This window comes from Sus scrofa, chromosome 9, assembly GCF_054392235.1.
Source record: "Sus scrofa isolate SSC_HxYL_T2T_F1_AM1 chromosome 9, Sscrofa_HxYL_maternal_Yorkshire_Landrace_v2.0, whole genome shotgun sequence".
Classification (NCBI taxonomy): Eukaryota; Metazoa; Chordata; class Mammalia; order Artiodactyla; family Suidae; genus Sus; species Sus scrofa.
In genome coordinates this window covers 114,788,816-114,803,129 of record NC_139391.1, presented here as the reverse complement: position 1 = coordinate 114,803,129, position 14,314 = coordinate 114,788,816, and the positions used below count along the sequence as shown (strand labels likewise).

The 14,314-nt window shown below is 40.2% G+C and overlaps 1 protein-coding gene across 5 annotated transcripts in view; it reads left to right on the top strand.

The window, feature by feature from the left end:
* The window catches only part of CNTNAP2 (contactin associated protein 2), a 2,042,838-nt gene that overhangs the window by 1,785,750 nt on the left and 242,774 nt on the right, over positions 1–14,314 (top strand). The gene's annotated exons all lie outside the window — the stretch shown is intronic.

Here is a 14,314-nt window from a genome sequence, read left to right as displayed (position 1 = left end):
CATGGTCTTTGCAAAAGGGAATCTCAGATGCTCTGGGATTCTTCTTGTAAAGCAGTAGACTCACCTGGCAGAAAGGGCGTGGACTTCGGAATTCTCATTCTCCAATTGAAATCCAAGTCCCTGGGTAAATCGCTTACTTTCTTTGAATCCCAATTTCCCATTCTGTCAAATGGAGACAGTAATTTGTGGAGGTTGTTAGAAGCTAGGCTGTTAGACATTCATGCAGCTTTTCTCTCAGTATCTGGTAGTTGTAATTATCATCTTCCTGAGAACACTCATTGCAGATCTGATACGAACCAGAACTGATTGAAAAGGAGACTGAGAATATCCTAGCCCTAGAATTAAAAAGTAAATAAATAGAAACCCTCTCTTATCATGAATTATGGATTGGAATTATTTAAAAGAGATTTTTCACTTTCCACAGCAAACTAATTGAGTCAAACTCTTTTCTGACTTAAACGGAATTGGATTGTATTTTAGAACTATCTCATGGCAGAAAGGCAAATTGACAATTCCATACCTGTGTCATTGTATAAGCTTCTATAAAATTACTTGGATTCACCCTGTTCTTGTTTTCATCCTCATATTTTGTAAACCCAGGCCTGGCTTGGAAAGAAGACAAACGAAGTACCGAAAGAACAGATGTTTCTACTTAACACCTGCATAATACAACTTCACTTATTTCTAATTATGAAAAAACCTTCATAGATATTTTCAAAGTTTTCCCAATCTGTCCATGACATAAAAACTCTGTGGCAGAGGGTGAATTACAGCCTCATGTTATCACACAGCTCTTTTCTGCCATAGAGTTTACTTTCAATAAGGAAGAGTGGGAAAGGCAAGGCAAGGTTTAGAGGCTGGCCTCTCCTGGAAATTCTCTAGACCTTCTAATAAGAACTAAGGGTGCAAATGCCCCCCCCCTTTTTTTTTTCGTCTTTTCTAAAGCTGCTCCGTTGGCATATGAAGGTTCCCAGGCTAGGGAGGGGTCTAATCGGAGCTGTAGCCACCAGCCTACACCACAGACACAGCAACGCGGGATCTGAGCCACGTCTGCAGTCTACACCACAGCTCACGGCAACACCAGATCCTTAACCCACTGAGCAAGGCCAGGGATCGAACCTGCAACCTCATGGTTCCTAGTCAGATTCATTAACCACTGAGCTACGATGGGAACTCTGCAAGTGCCTTTTATAAGAACCCCCTAAATGGCAGAGACAGCAAACGTCCATCATTATATATCATCTCCATTCAGGGTCAGAGGAACTTATGGAGGACAAAAAGGTGGGTTTCTCCATTTGAGCAAAACATCAAAAAGTATACAAGAAGCAGTGCTTTCATGAAGAACATGGAGAAAACATGGAGGCTTATCACATTTCTCCGCAGGATCCATGGCAGTGGGTAGAGATGGAGAGTTCTCCAAGGCCTTCTCTCCCTCCTGCAAATGAATCACTGCAGACCCAACTGCTTGTAGAGGCCCAGCTGAATGCCCGAGGGGGCTCGGGAACCTTGTTCCTGAAGTCGAACTTTGTCAAACTGTCTCTACCTTTTTTTTTCCTTTAAGGCTTTCAGATCTCTCTCTGATAGGAATTTTTTCTCTACATGTGTCTCAAAGGAATTTTGTCACAGTCCATGCCTAGGAAGTGGTTTCCAGAATAACATTTCTGTTAATTAACAACAATATGCCCTCCTGTCAAAAGTGGAAGATTCTTGACTCTGAGAACAGTGAGTCAGCTGCACTAAGTTAATGAGAAACCATCAAAATTCTCATGTGCCTGTAAAAAAACACACACAATAAAATTAGAGTGATGTTACTCACATGCATACTTTAAGGGCAAAATCTTAAGGCTGTATTTCTCTTATTAACTACCTCTATTTATTCATTCCTTCAGTGAGTGCCCACTATGTCCCAGATGCTAGGCAAGGTCAGAGTCAAATCAAGCATGGCTTCTGTCCCTCAAAGGTCTTTCTGTTTGCTTTGGACAAGCAGCCAAGTAAATCAGTAGCAGTGATAATAATCAAAATAGCTCAGCCTTGGGGGTTCCTGTCATGACTCAATGGAAAAAAATCTGACTAGCATCCATGAGGACCATAGGTTTGATCCCTAGCTTCTTCGCTCAGTAGGTTAAGGATCCGGCATTGCCATGAGCTGAGGTGTAGGTTGCAGATGCAGCTTGGATCCCTATTTTTATGGCTGTGGTGTTGGCCGGCAGTTGTAGTTCCAATTCACCCTCTAGCCTGGGAACATCCATATGCTGCAGGTGCTGCCCTAAACAGCAAAAAAAACAAAGGTTTTGCAGACTCACTGTGTCTCAGGTACTGTTCTAGGATTTTTCACAGATCATCTCAGATATTCTAACCATCCTTTGGAGTGGGCAATACCTTTAGCAGCTCTGTTTTACAAACAAGGAAACTGAGGTGCAGCGTAATTTGCCTGACCAAGGTCACACAGCGAGGAAGCGGCAGATCTGGGGTTTGACCCTAAACAGTTTGTCTGTCCTGAGTCATCTCTGTTAACACCGAATGGCACTGCCTCCCAGAACAGGCACTGAGAGAGATGGCTGAGAGTACTGACAGGCATTTAACCCAACTGGAGTGATAGGGGTGCTTCCCAGGGAATGAAAGGCTTTAATTCCAGTTTGATGGATGCATAGGAGGCAGGAAGGTGAAGAAGGTAGGAGAAGAATGGGGATCAGGAAAGAAAAACTGCTACTAGGAGGAAAATACCAGTGAGTGAAGGTGTGGGGAATGAACCCAAAGATCCAGAGGGAAGGATTTGGCAGGGACCCAGTGTGCTGGAAGCAGAAGAGCCACTGCTGGAAAGGCAGGTGGCTGTCGGAGCACTCAGTGTGCTCTGGGCTGTGGCGGAGTTGACTTGACTTGACCCCGAAAGTTATGGTGAGCAGGAGAGGTAAAGCTATCAGATTTTCATTCACCAGAGGAAAGATGGAAAGTCCAGAGAGGAAGCGGTGGGGGCTGGTGTGAAGGTGGTGGAGGAATGAGTGGGAAGATGGCCACGAAGGGTTATAGATGCAAGAGCTACTTAGCAGAGGTGTTTCACAGGTTCCAGCAAAATATTTGTTAGGGTGGGTGGGAGGGGAGATTCTAGAATGAAGCCAACATTTGGTTGCAATGTGGTTTTTTTGTAGTTTTTTTTTTTCATATTTTAGATTTTCATTTTTTTCTATTATAGTTGATTTACTTTGTTCTGTCAATTTCTGCTGTACAGCAAAGTGACCCAGTCATACATACATAAAAATATACATTCATACATTCTTTTTCTCACATTATCCTCCATCATGTTCTATCACAAGTGACTAGATATAGTTCCCTGTGCTGCTACACAGCAGGATCTCGTTGCCTATCTACTCCAAATGCAATAGTTTGCATCTGTTAACCCCAGACTTCCAATCCATCCCACTACCCCCACCTCTGCCCCTTGGCAACCACAAGTCTGTTCTCCAAGTCTATGAGTTTGTTTCTTTTCTATAGAAAGGTTCATTTGTGCCATATATTAGATTCCAGATATAAGTGATATCATGTGGTATTTGTCTTTCTCTTTCTGACTTACTTCACTCAGTATGGGAGTCTCTAGTTCCATCAATGTTGCTGCAAATGGCATTATTTTGTTCTTTTTTGTGGCTGAGTAGTATTCCATTGTGTGTATATACCACATTTTCTTTTTTGGGGGGGGTAGATTTTCTTTTTGTTATTATTATTTTTATAATTATTATAATTAATACTATTATTTATTAATTATTATATAAATTTATTATTATTATTAATCACATATAAATTAATTATTGTTATAATTATTTTTTCCCCAGTACGATTTTTTTTTCTACTGTATAGCATGGTGACCCAGTTACACATACATGTACACATTCTATTTTCACACATTATCATGCTCCATCATAAGTGACTAGACATAGCTCCCAGTGCTACACAGCAGGATCTCATTGCTAGTTCATTCCAAAGGCAGTAGTTTGTATCTATTCACCCCAAGCTCCCCAACCACCCCACTCCCTCTTCCTCCCCCTTGGCAACCACAAGTCTATTCTCCAAGTCCATGATTTTCTTTTCTGTGGATAGGTTCATTTGTGCCTTATATTAGATTCCAAATATAAGTGATATCATATGGTATTTGTCTTTCTCTTTCTGACTTACTTTACTCAGTATGAGAGTCTCTAGTTCCATCCATGTTGCTACAAATGGCATTATTTTGTTCTTTTTTATGGCTGAGTAGTATTCCATTGTGTGTATATACCACATCTTCCTAATGCAATTGTCTTTCGATGGACATTTGGGTTGTTTCCATGTCTTGGCTATCAGAGTACCACATTTTCTTAATCCATTTTTCTGTCAATGGACATTTAGGTTGTTTCCATGTCCTGGCTATTATGAATAGTGCTACAATGAACATGTATCTTTCTCAAGGAAAGTTTTGTCCAGATATATGCCCAAGAGTGGGATTGCTGGGTCATATAGTAGTTCTATGTATAGTTTTCTAAGGTACCTCCATACCGTAGTGGTTGTACCATAGTGGTCCTCCAGCATTTGTTATTTGTTGACTTGTTAATGATGGCCATTCTGACCAGTATGAGGAGGTACCCCATAGTATTTTTGATTTGCATTTCTCTAATAATTAGTGACATGGAGCATTTTTTAAATGTGCTTGTTGGCCATCTGTATATCTTCTTTGGAGAAAGGTCTGTTTAGGTCTTCTGCCCATTTTTCAATTGGGTTGTTGTTTTTTGTCGTTGAGTTGTATAAGTTGTTTATATATTTTAAAGATTAAGCCCTTGTCAGTTACATCATTTGAAACTGTTTTCTCCCATTCTGTAGGTTGTCTTTGTTTTTGTTTTTGTTTTTTTATGGTTTCCTTTGCTGTGCAAAAGCTTGTCAGCTTGATTAGGTCCTACTGGTTTATTTTTGTTTTTATTTCTGTTGCCTTGAGAGACTAACATAAGAAAACATTTCTACGGTTGATATCAGACAATGTTTTGCCAATGTTCTCTTCTAGGAGTTTGATGGTGTCTTGTCTTACATTTAAGTCTTTAGCCATTTTGAGTTCATTTTGTGCATGGTGTATGTATGTGTTTTAGTTTCGATTTACACGCAGCTGTCCAGTTTTCCCAGCACCACTTGTTGAAGACACTGTCTTTTTCCCCTTTTATATTCTTGCCTCCTCTGTCAGAGATGAATTGACCATAGCGTCTGGGTTTATTTCTGGGTTCTCCATTCCGTTCCATTGGTCTATATCTCTGTTTTAGTACCAATACCACATTGATTTGATTACTGTAGCTTTGTAATGTTGCCTGAAGTCTGGAAGAGTGATGCCTCCTGCTTGGTTTTTGTTCCCCAGGATTGCTTTGGCAATTCTATGTCTTTTATAGTTCCATAAAAATTTTTGGATTGTTTGTTGTAGCTCTGTGAAAAAATGTTATGGGTAATTTGATAGGGATCACATTCAATCTGTAGTTTGCTTTGGGTATTATGGCTATTTTAACAACGTGGATTCTTCCAATCCAGGAGCATGTGATATCTTTCTATTTCTTTGAATCCTCTTTAATTTCCTTGATTAATGTTTTATAGTTCTCAGCATGTAAGTCTTTCACCTTCTTGGTCAGGTTTATTCCTAGGTATTTAATTTTTGGAGGTGTGATTTTAAAAGGTATTGTATTTTTATATTCCTTTTCTAATACTTCATTGTTAGTATACAGAAGTGGTTATGATGGTTTTGATGATCGTGTGTGTAGAACGACTCTTACTAAGGAGTATGACATCCATCAGAGGCCAAAATGCAAACTGCATTTTGTATATTTTGAGTTTGAGTGTCTGCAGGATAGAGAAGTGTCTATACAAGTGGACACATCTAGAAGGTGCTATATATCCAAGTCTGAAAAGAGTAAACCCAGTAAAGAAAAAGAGTTGGAGAAGTAGGAGAGCCCAGCAGAGCCATCTGAGTTAGAAGCACACAATTTGAGCATCATTATCACTTAGGGAATCATCAGGAAATAGGTGTTTGGTGCTGCAAGCATCATGAGATTGCCCAGAACAAATGCGCAGAGAGAGGAAACAAGATGTCCAAGAATAAGGAGTTCCCATTGTGGTTCAGCAGGTTAAGAACCCAACACAGTGTCTGTGAGGATGTGGGTTCTATTCCTGGCCTGCTCAGTGGGTTAAGGATCCAGTGCTGCTACAAGCTGTGGTTTAGGTCACAGATGTGGCTCAGAGCCTGTGTTGCTGTGGCTATGGCATAGGCTTGCAGCTCCAATTTGACCCTAGCCTGGGAACTTCCATATGCTGCAGGTGCAGCTATGAAAAGAACAAAGATGTCCAAGAATTAGGCCTCCACTTAAAGGATAGAAGGAAGAAAAGTAGCTTCTAGAAGGTTGGCAGAGAAGTAGGAAGACAGTGCCATCCCAGGGATCAAATAAAGGAAGAGTTTCAAACACCAACAAACGAAAAGAATGTTTGGTACCATTGAACTGAGGGGTACTAGAATAAGAACATAAAGGAGTCATCAGCTTTAACATGTAGAGGTCACTGTCAAAATGGAAGACAGAGTCGGCAGTGAATGGAGATGGATGTGGTGACCAAGACGGTGGTTCTGTCCATTGTAATTGCTGTAATGGTAGGGACTTCGGCATGCATGTATATTAACAGGAAAAATCCAGTAAAGAAAAAGAGTTGGAGACGTGGGAGAGGAAGGGACTGGCTGAAGGAGAGAGCTCCCCGAGGAAGTAGGAATGAATGAGACCCAGAAGGGGCCAAGGGATACACATCAAAGTAAGGAGGAGTGCATAAGCCACAAGCAAATAGGTCCATTTCCACATCAGAAATTACTTTTGGGAGTTCCCGTCGTGGCGCAGTGGTTAACGAATCCGACTAGGAACCATGAGGTTGCGGGTTCGGTCCCTGCCCTTGCTCAGTGGGTTAACGATCCGGCGTTGCCGCGAGCTGTGGTGTAGGTTGCAGGCGCGGCTCGGATCCCGCGTTGCTGTGGCTCTGGCGTAGGCCGGTGGCTACAGCTCCGATTCAACCCCTAGCCTGGGAACCTCCATATGCCGCAGGAGCGGCCCCAGAAATAGCAAAAAGACAAAAAAAAAAAAAAAAAAAAGAAATTACTTTTGATTCTGCTGTTTTGTTTGCTTATTTTTTGTTAGTATTTTTGAGATAGCAGAGGAATATTTTAAAAAAAAATTCACTAATAACCAATAAGTATATCCATTTATTTTTCGGAGTTCCCCATAGAGAACAGCTTGACTTCTCCACATCCCTTTTCTGACCAAGAGGGTCCCATCTTGACTGTGACCATGGCCCCATCACCAGGCCACCTCTCACTGAACACCTGCTGTGTTAGAGGCACTAGGGCAGATTCTGGAGATTCCAAGGTAAAGACAGAGAACCCAGCAGCCTCATCTATTGAAGCAGACAAACACATTAGCAGCACTGTGGATGATTCTTTATGGAGGATTTTAATGTGCCAGGCACTGTCCTAAAGCTTTTACAGGTACTAATGTTTTTAGGTTTCATAACAAGTCTTATCTACATTTTACAGATAAGGAAACATCCAGGTTATACAGCTGATTTAAGATATTGTGCTGTCAGAAAGAGAAAGACAAATACCATATGATATTATTTATATCTAGAATCTAATATACAGTGCAAATGAACCTTTCCACTGAAAAGAAAATCATGGACTTGGAGAATAGACTTGTGGTTGCCTAGGAAGAGGGGGAGGGAGTGGGATGGATTGGGAGCCTGGGGTTAATGGATGCAAACTATTGCTTTTGGAATGGATTAGCAATGAGATCCTGCTATGTAGCACTGAGAACTATGTCTAGTCACTTATGATGGAGCATGATAATGGGAGAAAAATGAATGTATACATGTAAGTGTAACTGGGTCACCATGCTGTACAGTATTAAAAAAAATGTATTGGGGAAATAACAATAAAAATGAATAAATAAATAAATAAACCATGTATATATAGAATGAAAAAAAAAAGATATTGTGCTGATGATCATCAAAACACAGTAAATAACATTACAACAACAGGTATAAGGTATTCTAAATGTCCAGAGGAGAGGTACATAACCCAACCTAGGAATGAAGAGGAGGATGAGGTGATACCTGAAAAGGATCATCAAGAACAAGCAAAGAAGTTAGCTTGAAGAAGTAGGGGGAAAGTCCTAGCAGGAGGGGACAATGCAAACAAAAGCTTAAGGAGGGAGAACATGCTGGGTGCTTGGGAGCTGCAAGCATCTGGTATTGTCAGAGTCGGAAGTAGGACAAAGGTAGTGGTGACTTCTAGGCAAGTCTCAGATCAGATTCTAAATATTTCAACCACTGTTTATTGAGCACGTACTATGTATGTGCCAAAGAGCAACTTAAGAAGAATAAGACATGTCCCCATTCCCCAGTCATGCACAATCTAGTGGGAGAGCCTGGCATATCAAACAATATTTTGGATAAGATGAAATAAGCATTAGAGGTACCAGCCATATCCTGTTGTGGCCAAGAAGAGGCAACAATCACTTCTAACTGGAGAATGGGAAAAGGTTCTTTGGAGAAGATATCATTTTAACTGAGCCTCAAAATAAAAGGGAAAGAACATTTCAGGCTCCAAATGCTGAAGGAAACTAGAGTCTTAGATGGCACAGAGACATCACAAAAGTGTGAGGTACACTGTTCACCTGTGCAGCAAGGGCTGTGGAGGCCACACACTGCCGCATCTCCAGGGCCAGGCCACAGCTGGCACGTGGCAGGTGCTGAGTAAGCATTTGCTGAGAGAATGCAATGAATAGATGTGGTGGGGGTCTAACAGAGAGCCATGGAAAATCTCGGTGGAGAAGGAGGTCACCACAGTCAAGGGACTGGAGATCAAACCGATGACAAAGATACTGTGGAAGGTGGAAGGACAGATCACGGTTGGTGAAATTTTGGGAGTTCAAGATTTCACAGGAAAGCCATTTTGTGGGAAGAAGTTCTACAATGCATCGTCCGGCCACACAGAGAGCTTCTGGATTGTATACAAAGGCTGTGGAGAAATGCAGGGAGCTGGAGGCCAGAGTGTTGGCTGGTCATCCACATCACTGCTGAGAACTCTAGTGGACACTGCAAAAGGACATGGTGGACAGGAAGCCTGTGAATCAAGTTTTACTGTCCTCGGGTTCAGAGGGTAGCAGCAAAAGCATGGGGAGAAGGGATGTCGCAGGAGATGCATTGCTGAGAGGAAGTCTGGGGGCCAAAGAACAGAGGAAGCACTGAGGTCAAGGGCCCTCCCAGCTGCCCTCCTGGCCCCAGACATGGGCCCCTGAGAAAGGGGTTGCATGGATGATAGTAGGTTTTCCTTAAGGTGAACTGTAATCAGAGGAAGTGTTTGGAAACGTCTGATGATAAATAGTGACCACAGCATTGATATTTTTAACAATTTAAAAGACCTTACACAGTGGTAAAATTTCAAAGCTGATGTTCACTGCCTCAGGAGAAGCAACCAGAAACTATTGCAATACTTTAGCCTAAGTTTCCGGGTTGACCAAGTTTGAGCTTTTTCAGCTATCAGGAGGACTCGGAGGAAATATTTGCATTTAACAGGCATATCTCTACAAAAATGTGGAGGCAGCAGTTCAGTGTCCTGCTAATCTCAGGGAAAGGTATTAAAAAAAAACTTTCATTTTCCAAGATGCCGCCTTCTGCAATGCACATGCTCGAGAACATCGTAGAAGAAAATATTTTGCAATATATAGAAACTGATGAATCAGAAGAAATAACGAATGGCAATTTATCTTCCACTATTTCAGAATTGGAACAACTTTTTACATTAAAGAGGGCTTTACTCGTGTAGACATGAGGAATGTCTAATTCCACTTAACCAGCCTCTTGTGCCATTGGGTGTTATTTAGGGTATTTTTTCTGTAATAAATATTGTGAGTTTTTACCAATACAGATCAGGTATTAACACGTGGACTTTTCCTTCTAACTGTCCAAGTAACTTAGTTTATCAACATAGATTTAGGAAGAATTTTAGTGTTTCTACTACTTTTCAAGTCTAACTATGAGTTCAACTTGTATTAACTATTTGGGACCTAAGGAATGATTCTGACTTGGTCATTATAATACATAAGAAAATTTACTCCATAAAAATTTTTAAACCTGAATAGCAACACTATTGTGATTTTTTTCAATTAAAATTTTTTTTCTAGCTTCTGATTTAAACTTTTCAATTTCAATTGTGGCCCAAAAAAGTTTAGAGACATAAATAAAAATGAAATTTGTGCTATGTTAAAACTATGTAATATATTAGCTGTGTGCATTTAAGTAGTAAAAGATATACAAATAATTGGTAAGTAATAAAGTCAAAATGAATTTATCCTGATTTCTTTGCCTGTCTTAATAAAGAGACAGTTACTTGAGTTTATGGTATTGGTACCCTAGAGTTAAAAGAATAGAATTTAGAGTAGGATGTCCTGAAATGAAAAATTACTTTAGTTATGTGTTAATGATCCACTCATGTCTGCTGATTTTGAAATTTCTAAATGGAGTTGGGAATGCCTCTTAAGCTGGCCAGATGGAATAACCTCTCTGCACAGTTTGTGTTTCTACCCTTTCTCTACACTCCAGAAGCATCTAAAAGCCCACTTCCCTACTGAAATCCTGCCCACACAAGGTTTTTTTTTACTGCATCCTGATTCAAAATATAAAACATAAATAAAAGAGGCCTTACATTTTCCTAAGAAAAAATTCTACAAGACAATAATTCAGTGCATTTCCTGGAAAATAACGGGAATCCTCATCAAAGAGCATCTTCACATGGTGTGTGAAGAATATATGTTATATGTCATTACTACAGAGAAATGCTAAAGTTTCATAGAGATTTTTCTGGCAGAATTTTTTCTTCTATCTCATTCCCTTTGGTTTTAATGCTTTCCACATTATTTATTGTGTGTGCTGGTCCGCAAAATCTTTCCCTCCAAAAAGGTGGCATTTTAAAATGTTAAAAAGACCAACTTCTAGAATCATCCTGTCTGTACCCGGCAAAAGAGAATGTTCCGCCTAAGAGGTGAAGAGACCAAAGACGTTTGGGTTCATGCATCCTGATCTAAGTCAGGATGGAAGAAAGAGCATGCTCTCATGATGGTAACCAATACATGGATAAGTGAGAAGAGTGGAAATATGTGTGTGAGGTCATAGAAGTTTAGAGACCTTACATCTCCCATTCTTGACACTAACAGTATCTCTGCTGGCTGAATATTTTACAAAACAAATGCTTCAAGAGGGAAGAGTCGATGCTATCATCTCTTAGTGCTTGTTATCAATGCTAGAGAATTGATCCAACTCAGGGTGACACTTGGGACCAATTAATTAAAAGCTGGCTAAAAAAAAAGAGAAGATGACACAGTAACTCAGGGAGCAGAACTTCATTGAAATATAGGGAGTAATTGGGGAAGATTGCACAAAACCAGGAATATCTCAAAGAGCCAGAGACAACTGTAAATACAACAACACTAGGTTCTTAGAAGTCATCAAACACCTAAATTAAAACCATGTGACAAAACACTAACCAATCGAATGTCAAATGGAAACCTGACGAAAGCAGTTTGATTTTTTTTGGTTTTTTACAAATGAAGAATTAAGGAAGTTATCTTCTTAAAGATACATTTTGCTCAAATTACTAGATAACTTTTGCTAGCAAGCAAGATAGGAGCTTTGAGGAGACAAAGCAAAGCATAATGGTTTATATAAAATCTAATAGAGGACTAGAGTCAAAGCTGGGATATATTCTTAAATACTTCAGGAAAAGAAAACTTGTTTCTATCTGTGATATTCATGATTTTACTTTATTTTTTTAATTTTCTAATTCCGGTGCTTCCCAGCTTACAAAGGGACTGTATTATAGGAGTTTCTGAGCCTGTTATTCAGAACCTGAAGTGTATCTCTCTATGGACATAGCACTGTAATTAGCGCTGGTGTTCCACAGCTGACCCTAAGAAGCTTTGTTGTTTGCCTGTGTTTTCAGTGTGGCTGAAAATAGAGCTGAATGTGTCAGCTTGAGGGTTCTGGGTTCTGGAGCCCATTCAGTGCAGAATAGGAATGTTGAAGAATGAAGGGAATTTCATCTCTTACCTCTGAGTGTCGAGCTCATCCTGGAAAAACTTCTCATTAGAAAAGGTTTTGTTTGCCTTCATGATAGTCAAGGCTCATCCCTGCTTCTCCTTTCTTCGGGACCTCAGTTTGGTGGGATTAGTAGAAGAGATGGCTCAGACATTTAGGAGCACGTACCAGTCTAAAGTCTCCCATGTGGCTCCCAGCCACTTCCCTTTCCTCTAATTTTTAAGAATTATAGAATTGCACGAATTCACTCAAATATCATATTACAACCTCCATATTTTGTCGCAATGGCAATGTTCTGATACAGGGCTGAGTATTAAAACTAGAATAAGACCATTACAATGCAGTCATTCCTTCAAAATTCCAGTGGCCTGAGGGAAAAGATCCTCTGGTTATATTTTTTATTTTTTTAATTTTGTATTAAAGTGTAGTTGATTTACAATGTTGTGCCAATTTCTGCTGTACAGCAAAATGACCCAGTCATATATATATATATATATATATATATATTCCCTTTCTTTTATTATCTTCTCAAAATTCCAATGGTCTGAGGGAGAAGATCCTTTGGTTATGTTTTTCAATCTTAGGAACAAAATTTTTTTTTTTGGTCCTTTTAGGGCTACACCCACCGTATATGGAGGTTCATAGGTGAGGGGTGGAATTGGAGCTGTAGCTACTGGCCTACACCACAGCCACAGCAATGCAAGATCCAAGCCACGTCTGTGACCTAACACCACAGCTCACGGCCATGCCTGATCCTTAACCCACTGAGCGAGGCCAGGGATCGAACCTGTGTCCTCAAGGATACTATTCAGATTCCTTTCCACTGAGCCACAGCGGGAACCCCCAACAAAAAGTATTTTATTTTTTTTTAATTAAAAAAAAACCATTTTATTCTATACTGGATAAGAGATATATCTTAAAGGAAATTTCTTTGGTAAATTTTTCATGTACTATTATGACTTTATATGTATTTATTTTATTTATTTATATATATTTTTTATTACTCAAATGAATTTATCACATCTGTAGTTGTATAATGATCATAACAATCTGATTTCACAGGATTTCCATCCCACAGCCCAGGCACATCCCCCCACCCTCCAAAGTGTCTCTTCCGGAGACCATAAGTTTTTCAATGTCTGTGAGTCAGCATCTGTTCTGCAAAGAAGTTCCGTCTGTCCTTTTTTCAGATTCCACATGTCAGTGAAAGCATTTGATGTTGGTGTCTCATTGTATGGCTGACTTCACTTAGCATGATAGTTTCTAGGTCCATCCATGTTGCTAAAAATGCTATTATTTCTTTCCTCTTAATGGCTGAGTAATATTCCATTGCGTATAGGTACCACACCTTCTGGATCCACTCCTCTGTCAATGGACATTTGGGTTGTTTCCATGTCTTGGCTATTGTAGATAGTGTTGCAATGAACATCGGAGTACATGTGTCTTTGCGAGTCATGGTTTTCTCTGGATAGATGCCCAGGAGTGGGATTGCTGGATCAAATGGTGGTTCTATGTTTAGTTTTCTGAGGAATCTCCATACTGCTTTCCACAGTGGTTGCACCAATTTACAATCCCACCAACAGTGTAATAGGGTTCCTTTTCTTCACACCCTCTCCAGCACTTATTGTTTGTAGACTTTTGGATGATGGCCATTCTGGCTGGTGTAAGGTGGTACCTCATCATGGTTTTGATTTGCAAGAAAAAGTATTTTAAGTGTGATAGGGTCATAAGAGATATTCTTGTTTAGATCTAAGTTACACTGCTGTACCAAACAAAGGCTCAGGTTTTGGCGACTATATAGGAGTGTCATCTACGTGCCCTGTTCCATGAAGTCCTTCCACACAGAGATTTGAGATCAGAGATCCTTTTGTGTTTTGATTCCACCATCTCTTGAGCCTGGGAGTTTCTAAATTCAGTTGGCAGAGAGAGGGAGGAAGGGTGGAGAAGCAGTCTCTCTTCTTACCCACACTGGTCCAGAGGAGACACACTCTCCTTTTGTTCTTGTTCCCTTGGTGGTAACTAGTCTCATGGCTCTATCTAGATACTGGGGACAAGGAATTGCATCTCCTGCACAGCAGCTTTTCAGAGGTAACTGTGGGACAGAGAAGACAGGCTTTTCATGAAAAGTTAGCAATCTCCACCATAGGCACTATGGATGAAGAAAGAGTAAGCTCTCACCATGCCTCCAGAAATCTAG